We start from the raw sequence: 15229 nt of genomic DNA on the forward strand, positions 1-15229 counted from the left end.
CAACAAGACCTTGCTCTGCTACATATGCAGCTGGAGCCATGGGTCAGTCCATGTATAGTATTTGGTTAGTGGTTTAGTCCCTGGGAGCTCCAGTTGGTTGGCATTGTTGTTCATATGGGGTTGCAAACCCCTTCAACTCTTTCAATTCTTCCTCTAATTCCCCCAAAGAGGGTGCCGTTCTCAGTTTAGTGATTTGCTGCTAGCATTCGCCTCTGTATTTGACAAGTTCTGGCTGTGTCTCTCAGGAGACATCTATGTCCAGTTCCTATCAGCATGTACTTCTCAGCTTCATCAATCTTATCTAGTCGTGGTGACTGTAGATATATGGGCCATGTGTGGGGCAGGCTCTGAACGGCCATTCCTTTAGTCTCTGCTCCAAACACTGTCTCCAAATCACCTCCTATGAATATTTTTGTTCGCCCTTTTAAGAAGGATTGAAGAAGCATCCACACATTGGTCATCCTTATTCTTGAGCTTCAAGTGGTCTGTAGATTGTATATTGGGTAATTTGAGCTTTAATATCCACTTTTTTGGTTTAATATTCACTTTTCAGTGAGTGCATATCATGTATATTTCCCTGTAATTGAGTTACCTCACTCAGGATGATATTTTCTAGTTCCATCCATTTGCCTATAGAATATCATGAAGTCATTGTTTTTGATAGCTGAGTAATATCCCATTGTGTAGATGTACCACATTTTCTGTATCCATTCCTCTGTTGAAGGGCATCTGGGTTCTTTCCAGTTTCTGGCTATTATAAATAAGGCTGCTATGCACATAGTGGAGCACGTGTCTTTGTTATATGGGTATATGCCCAAGAGAGGTATAGCTGGGTCCTCAGGTAGTGCAGTCTCCAATTGGAATTTTGATGGGGATTGCATTGAATCTGTAGACTGCTTTGCAAAATGACCATTTTTACTATATTAATCCTGCCAACCCATAAGAAAGGGAGGTCTTTCCATCTTCTGAGATCTTCCTCAATTTCTTTCTTCAGAGACTAGAAGTTCTTATCATACAGATCTTTCACCTGCTTGGTTAGTCACACCGAGGTATTTTATATTATTTGGGACTATTGTGAAGGGTGTCATTTCCCTAAATTCTTTCTCAGCCTGTTTATCCTTTGAGTAGAGGAAGACTACTATTTGTTTGAGTTAGTCTTACACCCTGCCACTTTGCTGAAGTTGTTTATCAGCTTTAGTAGTTCTCTGGTGGAACTTTTAGGTCACTTAATAGACTATCATATCAGCTCCAAATAGTGATATTTTGACCTCTTCTTTTCCAATCTGTATCCCTTTGATCTCCTTTTGTTGTCTGATTGCTCTGGCTAGAACTTCAAGAACTATATTGAATAAGTAGGGAGAGAGTGGGCAGCCTTGTCTAGTCCCTGATTTTAGTGGGATTGCTTCAAGTTTCTCTCCATTTAGTTTAATGTTAACTACTGGTTTCCTGTATATGGCTTTTACTATGTTTAGGTATGGGATTTGAATTCCTGACCTTTCCAGGACTTTTATCATGAAGGGGTGCTGAATTTTGTCAAATTCTTTCTCAGCATCTAATGAAATGATCATGTGGGGTTTTTTTCTCTGACTTTTATAGACTGGGTTATGGTGATGGATTTCTGTATATTGAACCATCCCTGCATCCCTGGAATGAAGCCTACGTGATCATGATGGATGATTGTTTTGATGTTTTCTTGGATTTGGTTTGTGAGAATTTTATTGAGTTTTTTGCATCAATCTTCACAAGGGAATTTGGTCTGAAGTTCTCTTTCTTTGTTGGGTCTTTGTGTGGTTTAAGTATCCGCATTATTGTGGCTTCATAGAAGGAATTTGGTAGTTCTCTGTGTGTTCATGTTGTAGAAATTCTGGACAGTGTTCGTATGAGGTCCTCTATGAAGGTCTGTGAGGTTGTTTAGATGGTTTATCTGTTCCTGATTTAAAAATTTGGTACCTGGAATCTGTCTAGGAAATTGTCCATTTCTTCCAGATTTTCAAGTTTTGGTTAATATAGGCTTTTGTAGTGAGATCTGATGATTTTTTTTTAATTTCCTCATATTCTGTTGTTATGTCTCCCATTTCATTTCTGATTTTGTTAATTTGGACACAGTCTCTGTGTCCTCGCATTAGTCTGGCTAAGGGTTTATCTATCTTGTTGATTTTCTCAAAGAACCAGCTCCTGGTTTCATTGATTCTTTCTATGGTCCTTTTTGTCTCTACTTGGTTGATTTCAGCTCTGAGTTTGATTATTTCCTGCTTTCTACTCCTCCTGGGTGTATTTGCTTCTTTTTGTTCTAGAGCTTTTAGGTGTGCTGTCAAGCTGCTGATGTATGCTCTCTCCTGTTTCTTTCTGCAGGCACTCAGAGCTATGAGTTTTCCTCTTAGCACAGCTTTCATTGTGTCCTATAAGTTTGGGTATGTTGTACCTTCATTTTCATTAAATTCTAAAAAGTCTTTAATTTCTTTCTTTATTTCTTCCTTGACCAAGTTATCTTTGAGTAGAGTGTTGTTCAAATTCCATGTATGTGTGGCCTTTCATTTTTGTTGTTATTGAAGACCAGCCTTAGTTCATGGAGGTCTGATAGGATGCATGGTGTTATTTCTATCTTCTTGTATCTGTTGAGGCCTGTTTTATGACTGATTCTGTGGTCAATTTTGAGAAGGTACCATGAGTGCTGAGAAGAATGTATATCCTTTTGCTTTAGGATAGAATGTTCTATAAATATCTGTTAAGTCCATTTGGTTCATGACTTCTCTTACTCTGTCTATGTCTCTGTTTAATTTCTGTTTCCATGATATGTCCATTGATGAGAGTGGGGTGTTGAAATCTCCTACTATTATTGTGTGAGGTGCAATGTGTGATTTGAGCTTTAGTAAGGTTTCTTTTATGAATGTAGGTGCCCTTGCATTTGGAGCATAGATATTTAGGATTGAGAGTTCATCTTGGTGGATTTTTCCTTTGATGAATATGAAGTGTCTTTCCTTAACATTTTTGATAACCTGGTTGAAAGTCGATTTTATTTGATATTAGAACCCCCGTTGAAGGAATCTTAGAAAGGACTCAAAGAGCTTGAAGGGCCTGAGACACCATATGAACAACAATGCCAACCAACCAGAGCTTCCAGGGACTAAGCCACTACCCAAAGACTATACATGGACTGACCCTGGGCTCCAAACTCATAGGTAGCAATGAATATCCTAGAAAGAGCACCAGTGGAAGGGGAAGCCCTTGGTCCTGCCAAGGCTGAACCCCCAGTGAATGTGATTGTTGGTGGGGAGGGGAACAGCAATATAGAAGGGGAGGGGGAGGGGTTGGGGGATGTTGGCCTGGAAACCGGGAAGGGGAATAACAATTGAAATGTAAACAAGAAATACTCAAGTTAATAAAGATGGAAACAAACACACACACACACACACACACACACACACACACACACACACACACACAAAGAATGGCTACTCCAGCTTTTTTCTTGGGACCATTTGCTTGGAAAGTTTTTTTCCAGCCTTTTACTCTGAGGTGTGTTTCCTGTAGGCAGCAGAATGCTGGGTCCTCTTTCCATATCCAGTCTGTTAGTTTATGTCTTTTTATTGGGGAATTGAGCCCATTGATGTTGAGAGATATTAAGGAAAGGTGATGGTTGTTTCCTGGTATTTTGTTGTTAGAGGTGTGATTTTGTTTGTGTGTCTCTCTTCTTATGGGTTTGTTGCAAGATTACTTTCTTGCTTTTTCTCAAGTGTAGTTTCCTTCCCTGTGTTGGGCTTTTCCATCCATTATCCTTTGTAGGGCTGGGTTTGTAGAAAGATATTGTGTAAATTTGGCTTTGTCATGGAATATCTTGGTTTCTCCATCTATGTCAATTGAGAGTTTTGCTGGATACAGTAACTTGGGCGCCTGGCATTTGTGTTCTCTTAGGGTCTGTATGACATCTGTCCAGGATCTTCTGGCTTTCATAGTCTCTGGTGAGAAGTCTGGTGTAATTCTGATAGGTCTGCCTTTATATGTTACTTGACTTTTCCTCTTACTGCCTTTAATATTCTTTCTTTATTTTGTGCATTTGGTGTTTTGATTATTATGTGATGGGAGGAATTTCTTTTCTGGTGCAATATATTTGGAGTTTTGTAGGCTTCTTGTATGTTTATGGGCATCTCTTTCTTTAGGTTAGGGAAGTTTTCTTCTAGAATTTTGTTGAAGATATTTATTGACCCTTTAAGTTGGGAATCTTCACTCTCTTCTATACATATCCTAGGTTTGATCTTCTCATTGTGTCCTGTATTTCCTGGATGTTTCATGCTAGGAGCTTTTTCCATTTTACACTATCTTTGATGGTTGTGTTGATGCTTTCTGTGGTGTCTTCTACTCCTGAGATTCTCTCTTCTATCTCTTGTAATCTGTTGGTAATGCTCACATCTGTGACTCCTGATCTCTTGCCCTGGGTTTTATATCTCCAGTGTTATCTCCCTTTGTGCTTCCTTTATTGTTTCTATTTCCATTTTTAACTCCTGGATGGTTTTGTTCAATTCCTTCACCTGTTTGGTGGTGGTTTTTTGTCATTCTTTATGGGATTTTTGTGTTTACTTTTTAAGGGTTCTACGTTTTTACCTGTGTTATTCTTTATTTCTTTATCGGAATTATTTATGTCCTTCTTAAAGTCCTCTATCATCATCCTGAGATGTGATTTTAAATCTAAATCTTGCTTTTTTAGTGGGTTGAGATAATTTGTATTTGCTTTGGTGGTAGAACTGGGCTCCAATGGTGTCAAGTCAAGTAGTCTTGGTTTCTGTTGCTTTTGTTCTTGTGATTGCCTCTCACCATCTTGTTATCTCTGGTGTTAGCTTGTCTTGCTGTCTCTGACAGTGGCTTGATGCTCCTATAAACCTGTGTGCCAGCACTCCTGTAGACTGGCTTTCTCCTTGTGGGAATCTGGGTAAAGAGAGCAGTGTCACAGGTTCAGCTCAGGGTGCATGCATAAACTAGAATGATCCTGTCCCAGGCTGTTCCTTGGTTCCTGTGTCCAGAGCGCTCCAGGCAGGTTCCTCTTGGGACAGGAATGTGAGCAGAAGTGGTGGTCTCCCCTGGGCTCTCAGGATTGTCCCCTCTTCTGAGAGTCCTGCTTTCTCTTTAGGGCATCTGTGTACAGATATCTGTGGGACCGGGTCAGCTTTGGGTACAGGCAGAAACCAGAAGGATCCTGTCCCAGACTGCTCCTTAGTTCCTGTGTCCTGAGAGCTCCAGGTGGGTCACTCGGAGCAGAAGTGGTGGTCTTACCTCTGCTCTTAGGTGTGTCAGGAATCCTGGAGACTGGCTTTAGCTCCTAGGGGACCCACCTGGAGCCCTCTGGACGCAGGAACCTAGGAGCAGCACTCCTGCGGACTGACTTTCAGCCCCACAACATACTTACTGTGAATTTTTTAGTGAATATTTAGTGTTCAATCTGTCTCTTCTGATAAGTTTTTGTTTGATGTTAATTTGTCAGGTATTAAAATGGTCATACCTTATTGTTTCTTGGTTCTTGTCCATTTTCTCGGAATACCTTTTGTATCCTTTAACCCTGAGATGATGGTTGTCCTTGATGATGAGGTGTGTTTCTTGGATACAGCATAAAGATGGATTTTGATTTCTGATCCAATATGCTATGTTAGTCTGTATCATTTTATTGGGGAATTGAAATCATCGATATTGAGAGTTATTATTGAGGAGTGCTTATTAATTCCTATTTTTATCATTATAGTATGGTTTTCCTCCCTTCCTTTAATTTACTGTTTTGTGATTATTTCTTGCATGTTCTTGGATATCTTTAACCTACTCTTCAGACTGAAGTTTTCCTTCTGCTGCCTTCTATTCTGGAGTGGTGGACAGAACTTGCTTAAATTTGTTTTATTGTGAAGTAATTTTCTTTCTATGTTGATTTTGGTAGTTTTGGCATCTATGATTCTTCAGAGCCTGTAGAATATATGTCTCTGTGTTGGGAATTGGTTCTACTCCTTTTATTTAATTGGGAATTTGCATGTCCAAACGTTGAAGGTCCTTGTCCTCAAATGGTTTTTGATTGATCAATAAAAATGCCAGTGGCCAATGGCTGGGAAAAGAAGGATGGAGTAGGATCTTTATATTTGCACAGGCTAGGATGAAGGCGAGGGGAGGGGAGAAGCGAATCACCATGCTTTTGGGGACAAGAATGGGACATAAGAGCTGCAGGAGAGAAAGCCAATCAGCCATGTAATAATTTGGGTAAGCAACCAATGGCCACTTCACTGATTGGGCCTTGAGTAGTAGGGGAAAGTTTAGGACCAAGTCTCAGGTGTACTGGATGGGAACATTTGCCATTAGGGTAAATTTTTAGGAGTGCCTCATCTTTGAGCTAATCACAGCATGTCAAAAATTAACTGGTGTGTATGTGTGTCTTCCATTTACAAATCCAAGTATCTCCTGGGCAGGTGTCTGAGTGTGACCCTCTGGGAGCCAAAGCCCAAACAACCACTACCTACATCCCTGCCTTTCAGTCTCTCCATTGAAAAGCTAGGTATTATTCTAGTGGGCCTGCATTTATTAGTGTCTTGGTTTTTTTTCCCCACCACCTTTAATATTTTTTCTTTTAATATCTTTTTAATATCTATTCTTTATACTTAATGTTTTGATTATTATGTGTTGTGGGAGTTTTGTTTCTGTTGCTGTCCAGTATTCTGTATGCCTTGGGCATCTTGATAGGCATCTCTTTCTATAGATTAGAGAATTTTTCTTTTTACAGCTTTATTAAAAATATTTTATGGCCAAGCAATGATGGTACCTACCTTTAATCCCAGTGCTTGGGAGGCAGAGGCTGGTAGATCTCTGTGAGCTTGAAGATAGCCTGGCCTACAGAGTGAGTTCCAGGACAGCCAGGGTTACACAGAAAAACCCTGTCTCAAAAAGTCAAAAGAAAATAGTTTCTGTGCCTTTAACCTGGGTTTCTTCTCCTTCCTATTATTTGTAGGTTTGGCCTTTTCATAGTGTCCCAGATTTTCTGAAGCTTTTATGCCTGTGTCTTTTTTAAAAGGTTTTAACATTTCTTTTGACTGAGCTATTTTATTCCTTTCTTTTTCCTTTATAATTTTGTCTTCTACTTCTTTTTTTTAAGCTCTTACAATGTTTTAAAGTTTAGGTTTTTCCAGTCCCCCAATCACACTCCATTCTGGTGTGGGGAGGAGAGGGAGCCTCCCCTAGATGCCACTAGCACCAAGGATAGCACCATGAAAAAGATGAGATCACACCTGGCCTCCCTGAGACCCATGAGGCAGAGCCAGATGTGCCCCTGGGTAACACCTACCCTATCTGGACGTCTCTACCTCCACAAACTGAAGAGCTGAGGGCCAACTCACTCCCACCATGGGAGCAGCTCTGGGAAGGCAAACCCCCAAGTCAATTCCACCTCCTGATGCCTGGCCATGGAGTGGCTCCCACCCCCTTATGGCCTTGCTCTGTGGGGAGGAAGGGACTGAGCGGAGGGGGATGACTCCTACAGCTCTGAGGTTGGGGCAAGGATGGGCATAGAAACATCAAATGGCCAAGGCTGCCTGCTGGGTTAGGGCTGATTCAGGGGTCAGCAGCCATAGAGCAACAAGGATCAACTTTCTAGGGGTGTCCCAAACAACACACTTTCAGGATCAGACCTGGCCTAACAGTCAGTTCCCTCCTTCCTTTCTGGAAGGGTCCAAGACAGAGAGACTCTGAGCTCCATACCAGGCTCCCTGTAAGCAGCCCATCATGGCTCACCACTATTGATATCCAGATCAATAGAACCATGACTGACCACTAGGCAGAGGTGCTTAAGGGGCAAAGGCAAGGGCCTGCTTGGGGACAAGGGGTGGGAACAGGACCTTGGCTCCCAGCAGGGGCAGGAGCAGCTGGTAAGGCTAGGATTAGGCGGGTAAGTTCCACATGCACCACAGAAGGTAGCTCATAGAGCCGGGCCCAGAAGCAGTCCTGTTGTGGGGTCCAGCAGGTCTCAGGAGCAGGTGTAGGGTCACCATGGCCTCAGCCTGTAGTTGGCAGTGGGGACCACACCTTCCACATCAGTGTAGGGAGACACAGGCAGTGTGGAGGACAGGGGGCAATGAAGCCTGGTGCATCCTGGAACGATGTCAGCAGCTTCTGGGGACATACTCTGGGCTGGGACTGAGTATGTCACCTGGACCCAGAGGGGTAAGTAGTCCAAGCGGAAGCCGGCAGGCAGCAGGCATGGGGCCTGTCAAGCAGCACCTTCCTACAGGCAGCATTCCCATCTGAGGGCACAAACTTGCAGTTGGGCTTGCAGTCATGGTTGATGAAGGCAGCCGGGCCAAGCCGCAGGTGGGCAATCCTTTTTCAGGTGGAGTACATGATGCTGATGTCGTTCTTGCCAGCCCTAAGCAGGTATTCATCCTCTTCACACAGCTCCGCAATGCAGCCCACCAGCAGCTCCAGCTTCTCACTCTTCCCAGCGTGGGTAGACACAATCTTGGTCCCATTGGTCTCCGTGCAGTGGCGGGTGCAGGGTAACATGGTGAAGCCACTCTCAGGCAGGAAGGCATGGAGATAGCACAAAGAATGTGGGTCTTGAGGGAAGCCTCCTGCTGAGAGGTGTGGTTCTGGGTTCTGGAAGTAGTGAGCCATCCAGGCTTCCTGTCCAGTTGCCTTAGAAACATTTCCAATGCTGAGTGAGGTGGTGTTGTTTGTCACCGCAGGGTGGGCATAGGGGTGACATTCATTTTATGGGTGCAGAAGCCGAGGTAGGGGGTCGAGAACAAGGCTGGTGGCCAGGTCATCATTCTCGCACAGTTCTCGGGCTGTCACTCGGTCATGCCCCGTGGTGCTTTAAAATCCATGCTGCTGCTGGCACAGAACAGGGCACAGGGATGCGCTACTCAGAAGCCGCATGGGTGTCAGTGCACATAAAGCCCACCTTGCCAAGTGCACATGTAGGAGGCAGGTCCCTGAGAGTGAGAGGGGAGTCTGCCTGTGCTCCACGGGTGTGTTGTCCTGTATTTCTTTAAGGGAGTTATGAACCAAGAGGTCAGGTTCTAGAGGGTAAAGGTGGTCTTGGATCAGAGGTTCCTGCTTGCAGAATGCAGAAGGACTAAGGAGTAAGTCTGGAGAGACCAGAATGGTGGATAGAGAGAAGAATAAAGAAGACAGGTGTCTGACGAGAGCAGGAGGAGGCGGTGGGTGGAGGAAGAGGTGCAGGTGAGATGCTGAGGTGCAGCGCTGGGACCCGACCTCTAAGCCCCCCTTGGCCCCTGTGATGTAGTTGTATCCATTGTGGCTGGAGTTCTTGTGATTTATTGATTTCTACATTGGGTACAGTTGTGATTTTCTGTGATGGTCGTCATTCGTGAGGTTTACTTCTGAACTTTTTGGTTGACTGAATTTTTCATTTCTAGTTTTATTCCAGTTTGGCTTTTTTTAAAAGTGATTTTATTTGTTAAACTCTATTTTTATATCTTGAATCATTTTCATTATTTCACTTTACTGTTAGCTTTTTTTTTTCATGGTCTTCAATTAAACATTTGTTCATATCCTCTTTAAGGTCCTTGAATGTATTCCTAATTGCTATTTAGAAGTCAAGTTCTTTGATCATTTGCTCAGGAATGGCTTCATCACATGACAGATCTAGTTTTAGATTTTCTGAGAATTCCCCGTACTGATTTCCTGAGTGACAACACCAATTTGTATTCCCATCAGCAGTTAATGAGGGTCCCTCTCTTTCTGCAGCTTCACCAGCGTTTGTTGAAAGTAGTTATGCTATTTTAGCCATCCTGACTGGGGCAAGGTGAAATCTCAAGGTTGTTTGAATTTGAATTTTGTTAATTGCTAAGGATGATGAACCTTAGTATTTGCGAGCCAGTTTTGTTTCTTTTACTGAAAACTGTTTAGTCCTTAGCTTATTTTAAATTGGTTCCCTTGTTTCCTTGACTTTAGTTTTTTAAAATTCTTTTGTATCTGAACATTAATTCTCTGTATCTTATAAAAGATACCTTTTTGCAACACACCTTTCCATCCTTTGAAGCTTACATTTTCCTGCCCTTCTCTTTCATGAGATTCCCTGAGCTTTATATCGCATGATATTGATGTTCCATTTAGGGCCAAGCACCCCACCACCGCTTATTTTGTATTTAGAAGGCAATTTGATCATATGTTTATTTATAATAGAATAGTATCTTAGCTACTGACAAAGTATTGTGACTAAGGCAACTTATGAAAAGAAGGATTTCATTGAAGAATTGTTTACAGTTTTGGAGGGTGGATATATGTCTCATGGGGGGAACATGAGCAGGCAGGGTGGCTGCATACAGTAATGAGAGCTAAAAATTTGAGACAACAACCAAGAGGCAGAGAACAAAGGAGGGAGAGGGAGAGGGAGAGAGGAGGGAGGAGAGAGGGGAGAGAGGGGAGGGGGAGAGGGAGAGGGGAGGGAGAGAGGGAGAAAGGAGGAAGAGAGAGAGGGAGAGAGGGAGAAAGGGAGGGAGGAGAAAGGAGGAGAGAGGGAGAGAGGGAGAAAGGGAGAGAGGGAGAGAGGGAGAGAGGGAGAGAGAGAGGGAGAGAGGGAGAGAGGGAGGGGAGGGAGAGAGAGGAGAAAGGGAAGGAGGGAGAGAGGAGGGAGGGAGAGAGGGAGAGAGGGAGGAAGGAGGGAGGGAGGGAGGGAGGAGGGAGGGAAAGAGAGAGGGAGAGAGGGAGAGAGGGAGGGAGGGGTGGGATTTTAATAATTGGGAATGGTGTGCAACTTGAAATCTCAAAGCCCACTTCAAGTGACCTCCTCCAAGGCTACAACTCCTAATTCTTTCAAAACAGTTTTACCATCTGGGGACCAAACATTCAAACACATGAACCTATGGGAGCCATTCTCTTCAAACCACTATAAATAGTAATTGCTTCCCCTCTAGGGTCTGTGCTTCTTCCACTCTGTCTAACTCAGCTCCATGCTTTGCAATCAAAGTTTGTGGAGTTTTCATCAACCGGATCACAGATTCTTTTTCAGGGTTTTTTTGTTGTTGTTGTTGTTGTTGTTGCTGTTTATATTGGGAGATTATGCAGAATAATGTTGTACCATTATGGTCAGAAGTGGAATTTCTTTCACAAAGTATAAAATGTGTTGATTTATTAATCTTTGTTTCATATTTTCTAATTTTTATGATATCCTCAGAAATATCGTAGTCCTGTCACGATTATAAGCATATTTCACCATGCAACTTTCTTTTCTTTTTTTTTTTTTTTCCGGAGCTGGGGACCGAACCCAGGGCCTTGAGCTTGCTAGGCAAGCGCTCTACCACTGAGCTAAATCCCCAACCCCACCATGCAACTTTCATAATGTCACTTTTATGTTGTTTTTATTTCTCTGAAGAATAAGACATCTGTTTTATTTTTTCAAGTATTTGAACTAATGCTTTTATTTAAAAAAAATCCACCTTTTCACCTAGTCAGAAATGCTACTTTATCAAATGGGAAGTTTTGACACATATCTCTATGTATACACTATTTTTCTATTATGAAATTTCCTGTTAACATGAGATTCTTTCATAATTAATCTTTTCCCTTAAAAATAGTGACTCTGTTGAACAAGGAAATACTTTCCCATATTAAATAATTTATAACATAAGGAAGAGATTTCTGGAACTAATTTAGTCTAGAACCATGATTTGCAGTCACACATCTGCTTAAATTGGTCAAAATGTTCCGGAGACTTTTACTTACTTGGCCATGAAAATACATTTCTTAAAATTTTCATAGAAGTTGTGTTATGCAGACTGTAGGACCACGTGGAACTTGTTTGAGATAACCCCAGAGGAACACTTAGGAAAGTGCTTTTTTTATGTCACCTTATTGTTGTAAATCAGGCATTTTAACAGCCTACCTTTTAACAATTCAACACAAGCAGCCAATGTCATCACCTGCTGCCGCCAAGTGTGGTGCATTTCCACTGTTGCCATGAGTTGCACATTTTCCTGTGTGACATGCGCACCCTTGTCGGCTCATATATGTATCTCAGCACTTGTGAAGTTGAGTCTATAGAACCACAAGCTTAAGATCAGACTGGGCTGTATATGGGGGATCCGTCCCATTTAGAGACTCCAAACCCAGTCACTATTGGGGATGCCAATAAATGGAGTAGCCTGATGTAGCTGTCCCCTTGAAAGACCCCAGCTTAGCAGCAGTAACGCCATTTTGCAAGGCTGTACTTAAGATGACTGGTTCAGGGAAAGGTTAGAACACTGAGTACACAGCGGCTGCCAAGCAAGATGTGTATGGTTGAAGGCATGGCAACAGGACGACTACGGTTGAGCGCCTGACAATGAGAAAAGCCCCGGGAGAGGTCCCACACCCTGGTGGGGGGGCCGAGTCAGCCGTTATGTTCCAGGAAGGTAGCTAGGGAACTTGCCCCCGGGCTAAACCCTTGCCACATTAGAATCCACCAATTATATCCCTGTAACCATGCATCTGCTTCTGTATGCTTGCTTCTGCTCCCCAAAATCCTATAAAAAGCCCATCCTTGGTTCCATGGGGCGGGCCGGTCCCCCGAGTGACTGAAGCGCCCACAGGTGCCTGTGCCTGTGTATCCCGACAATAAACCAAATCCTCTTGCTGATTGCATCCAGTGGTCTCGGTCTGGTCATTGAGTTGGAGGACCTCCATCTCGAGGGAAAGTTCTCCTGAGAACTTTCATTTGGTGCGTGGTCGGAAAGGAGATCCTCCACCTAGGGACCACCGACCACCCACTGGGAGGTAAGCTGGCCGGGCGCCTGTCTGATTCTGTCTTTGCCTTGCCCTATTCTGTCTGTTCTGTGAGCGCTCAGCCAGGTTGTTTGGAATTTGGGCGGACGAAGAAGGAGCTGACGAGCTCGGACTTCTCCCCGCAGCCCTGGAAGACGTTCCATATGTTAGGAGCCCGACTTTTCAAGGCTCAATCTGGGACTCTGGTTAGAGGAGGAGAATCCGGACTTAGGGCACCCTCTGTCTGTATTTTGGCTTTCAGAGGGCCCCGGACCTTTGCCACCTCCATCTGACTTTTTTGCTTTCAGTTTGGTACCAAAAGGCAAGGGCGCGTTGTTTGTTACTTGTTTGACTGTTGAATTGTTTGTCTTCTTTGTGACCTGACTGTGGTTTTCTGGACGTGTTGGTGTCTGTTAGTGTCTTTTTGACTTTTGTTTCGTGTTCAATTTGGACTGACGACTGTTTTAAAATCTTGACTGACGACATCGTGTTTGAAATCATGAAACTGCTTTGTTTGTCAAGGAGTTTTACTTGGTCCTCTTGGTGCTTAACTTGGAAATAATTTGCTTGAGAAAAATTGTTTTCTGCTGGGGAGTTTTATCTTTCTCTTGAGCCCCTCCCCAAGGAGAGATGCCCTCCCTTTCTCCCCTTGTCCAGTCGAGCTGCTATTAACAGTTGTGTATGAAGGACCCAGGTTAAGGAGTGCCCCCTGCCTAAAAACAGGTATTAACAAGAGCCTGAAAGCTTTACCTAGATCCTAAAGAAAATTTCTCCCTGTTGCTTAAACATTCACAGCTTCTAAGGAAGGGACAACACAGAGTAAAAAAATGTAGGGGGCTGAGGGTGTTGAGCATACAGGCCTGTTAGGCAAGCTGCAGGCTGGCAAGGGCAGGGCGCAGCTCAGGCCAAGTCAGTGTAAGAGGAGTTTCAAGGTGATGAGGCCTGCCAGGGTTAACGCGTGGAGTTAGTGGTTGTTTTTGCTTTTGGCCCTAAAAAAAAAAAAAATAATTCCAGTTGCTGCCTTCAGTGGCCAGACCTTCAACACTTGCTCACAGAAGGAGAGTGTTCATTATGAGAAGTTCTTTAAGAGAGCCTGCCTTATCTGCTGGCCCTATTCCAAGAGAGGAGTTGATCTAAAACATTAAATCACCTTCCCTGTTAGTCATCATTGACATGGAGAGTGCCTTTGATCCTATCCCCATAGCAGCCAGTTCCTGCCCCTGTGGTCAAAATGCCCCAGGTTGGGGGACAGAGAAGCCTCTCCTAGGGCTATAGAATGGATAATTACATTGGCCAGCTCAACAGCTTTCTCCCAGAGACTAGCTGACCATAAATCTTAGAGAACAATTTTGAGAAGCAGGAAACAACGTCTCCTAAGAACTAGCGGACCATGAAGTTAAACAATCTGAGAAGTAAGAGACAGCTTCTCCTAGGAAACAATCTTGGGGGACAGAGTTCTTCCTTGTGATTTTTCACTGTTATTCTATGACGCCATCCCTGCCCCCTCGGGTTGTGGTTTCTCCCTTTAAATACCTCTTCTCCCAGCCTCGGGTCAACTCCACTGCCCCTGTGGGATACGAGTCTCGACCCCAGTGCACTGGTTGCTATCGATAAACCTCATGTAATTACAACAAGGACGGCCTTGTGTGAGTTCTTGGGGGGTTGCGTCATCCCGAGACTTGAGTGAGGGTCTCCCCACTCCAGGGGTCTTTCACTGATAGCCCCAGGTGAACTGGTTACAATTCTTTTGTCAGCTGCTTAGTATCTAGCACCCGGTTCTAAACCATCTCTCCATCCTTTTGTTATTAGTTGTTACTAGAAGCCTAGTGTCATTTGAGGCTGGTTCTCTTGAGAGGCAAAAAAGCCACCAAGCTGACACTGAAGAGAGGTACTCCTTAAGAGAAAATCTAAGTCCAGAGAGACAGCCGGTAACAGATAGGCTGCCCCTCTGCTCGCCTTTCTGTTTCATAGACAAAGTTGTGCTTATATTTACAATGGCCTTTTTGTCCCAAGAGAGCCTCCTGGTTTAGTTGTGTGACTAAATGCTGTTTGCCCTCTTCAGTAGACCTCTATTCTCAAGATTCTCTTGTTTTCTCACCATCCCATTTGAGATGCTTGTTAGTAGCTGTTACAGGTCTTCTTTACCACTGAGGAAAGACAGAATCCTACTAGAGGACAGAAAGAATGTTCCAGACATGGATGGAAGGCTCCTGACTGTTGACTTCAATACGCCTGAAGTCCAGACCTGGAGCCACCACAGCACGAGTGTCAAACACTGGCAGAAGCCCATGGGTGGAGGAAAGACCTCTGCGACTGGCTGATTGACGGCTGCTGAAAGCCGAGGACCTTGTCACAGACGGGAACAGTTCTCTTCATGAATGAAAGTCAGAGATAAGTGGGCGCTGCCATGGTAGACAAAACGATGTCATCTGGGATGGCTAAACTTCTACGCCCCTAGCACATCAGCACTGCAGATGCCTTTGCCATCTCTTGGATGCCCTGGTGAAGC

The 15229-nt window shown here is 43.7% G+C and overlaps 1 pseudogene; it reads right to left on the minus strand.

Annotated features, from left to right (window-relative positions):
* Positions 1-8160: 8160 nt before the first annotated feature.
* Positions 8161-13206, minus strand: LOC116887635 (annotated as a pseudogene).
* Between the last annotated feature and the right edge of the window lie 2023 nt (positions 13207-15229).

Source organism: Rattus rattus, chromosome 18 (genome assembly GCF_011064425.1).
Source record: "Rattus rattus isolate New Zealand chromosome 18, Rrattus_CSIRO_v1, whole genome shotgun sequence".
Lineage (NCBI taxonomy): Eukaryota > Metazoa > Chordata > Mammalia > Rodentia > Muridae > Rattus > Rattus rattus.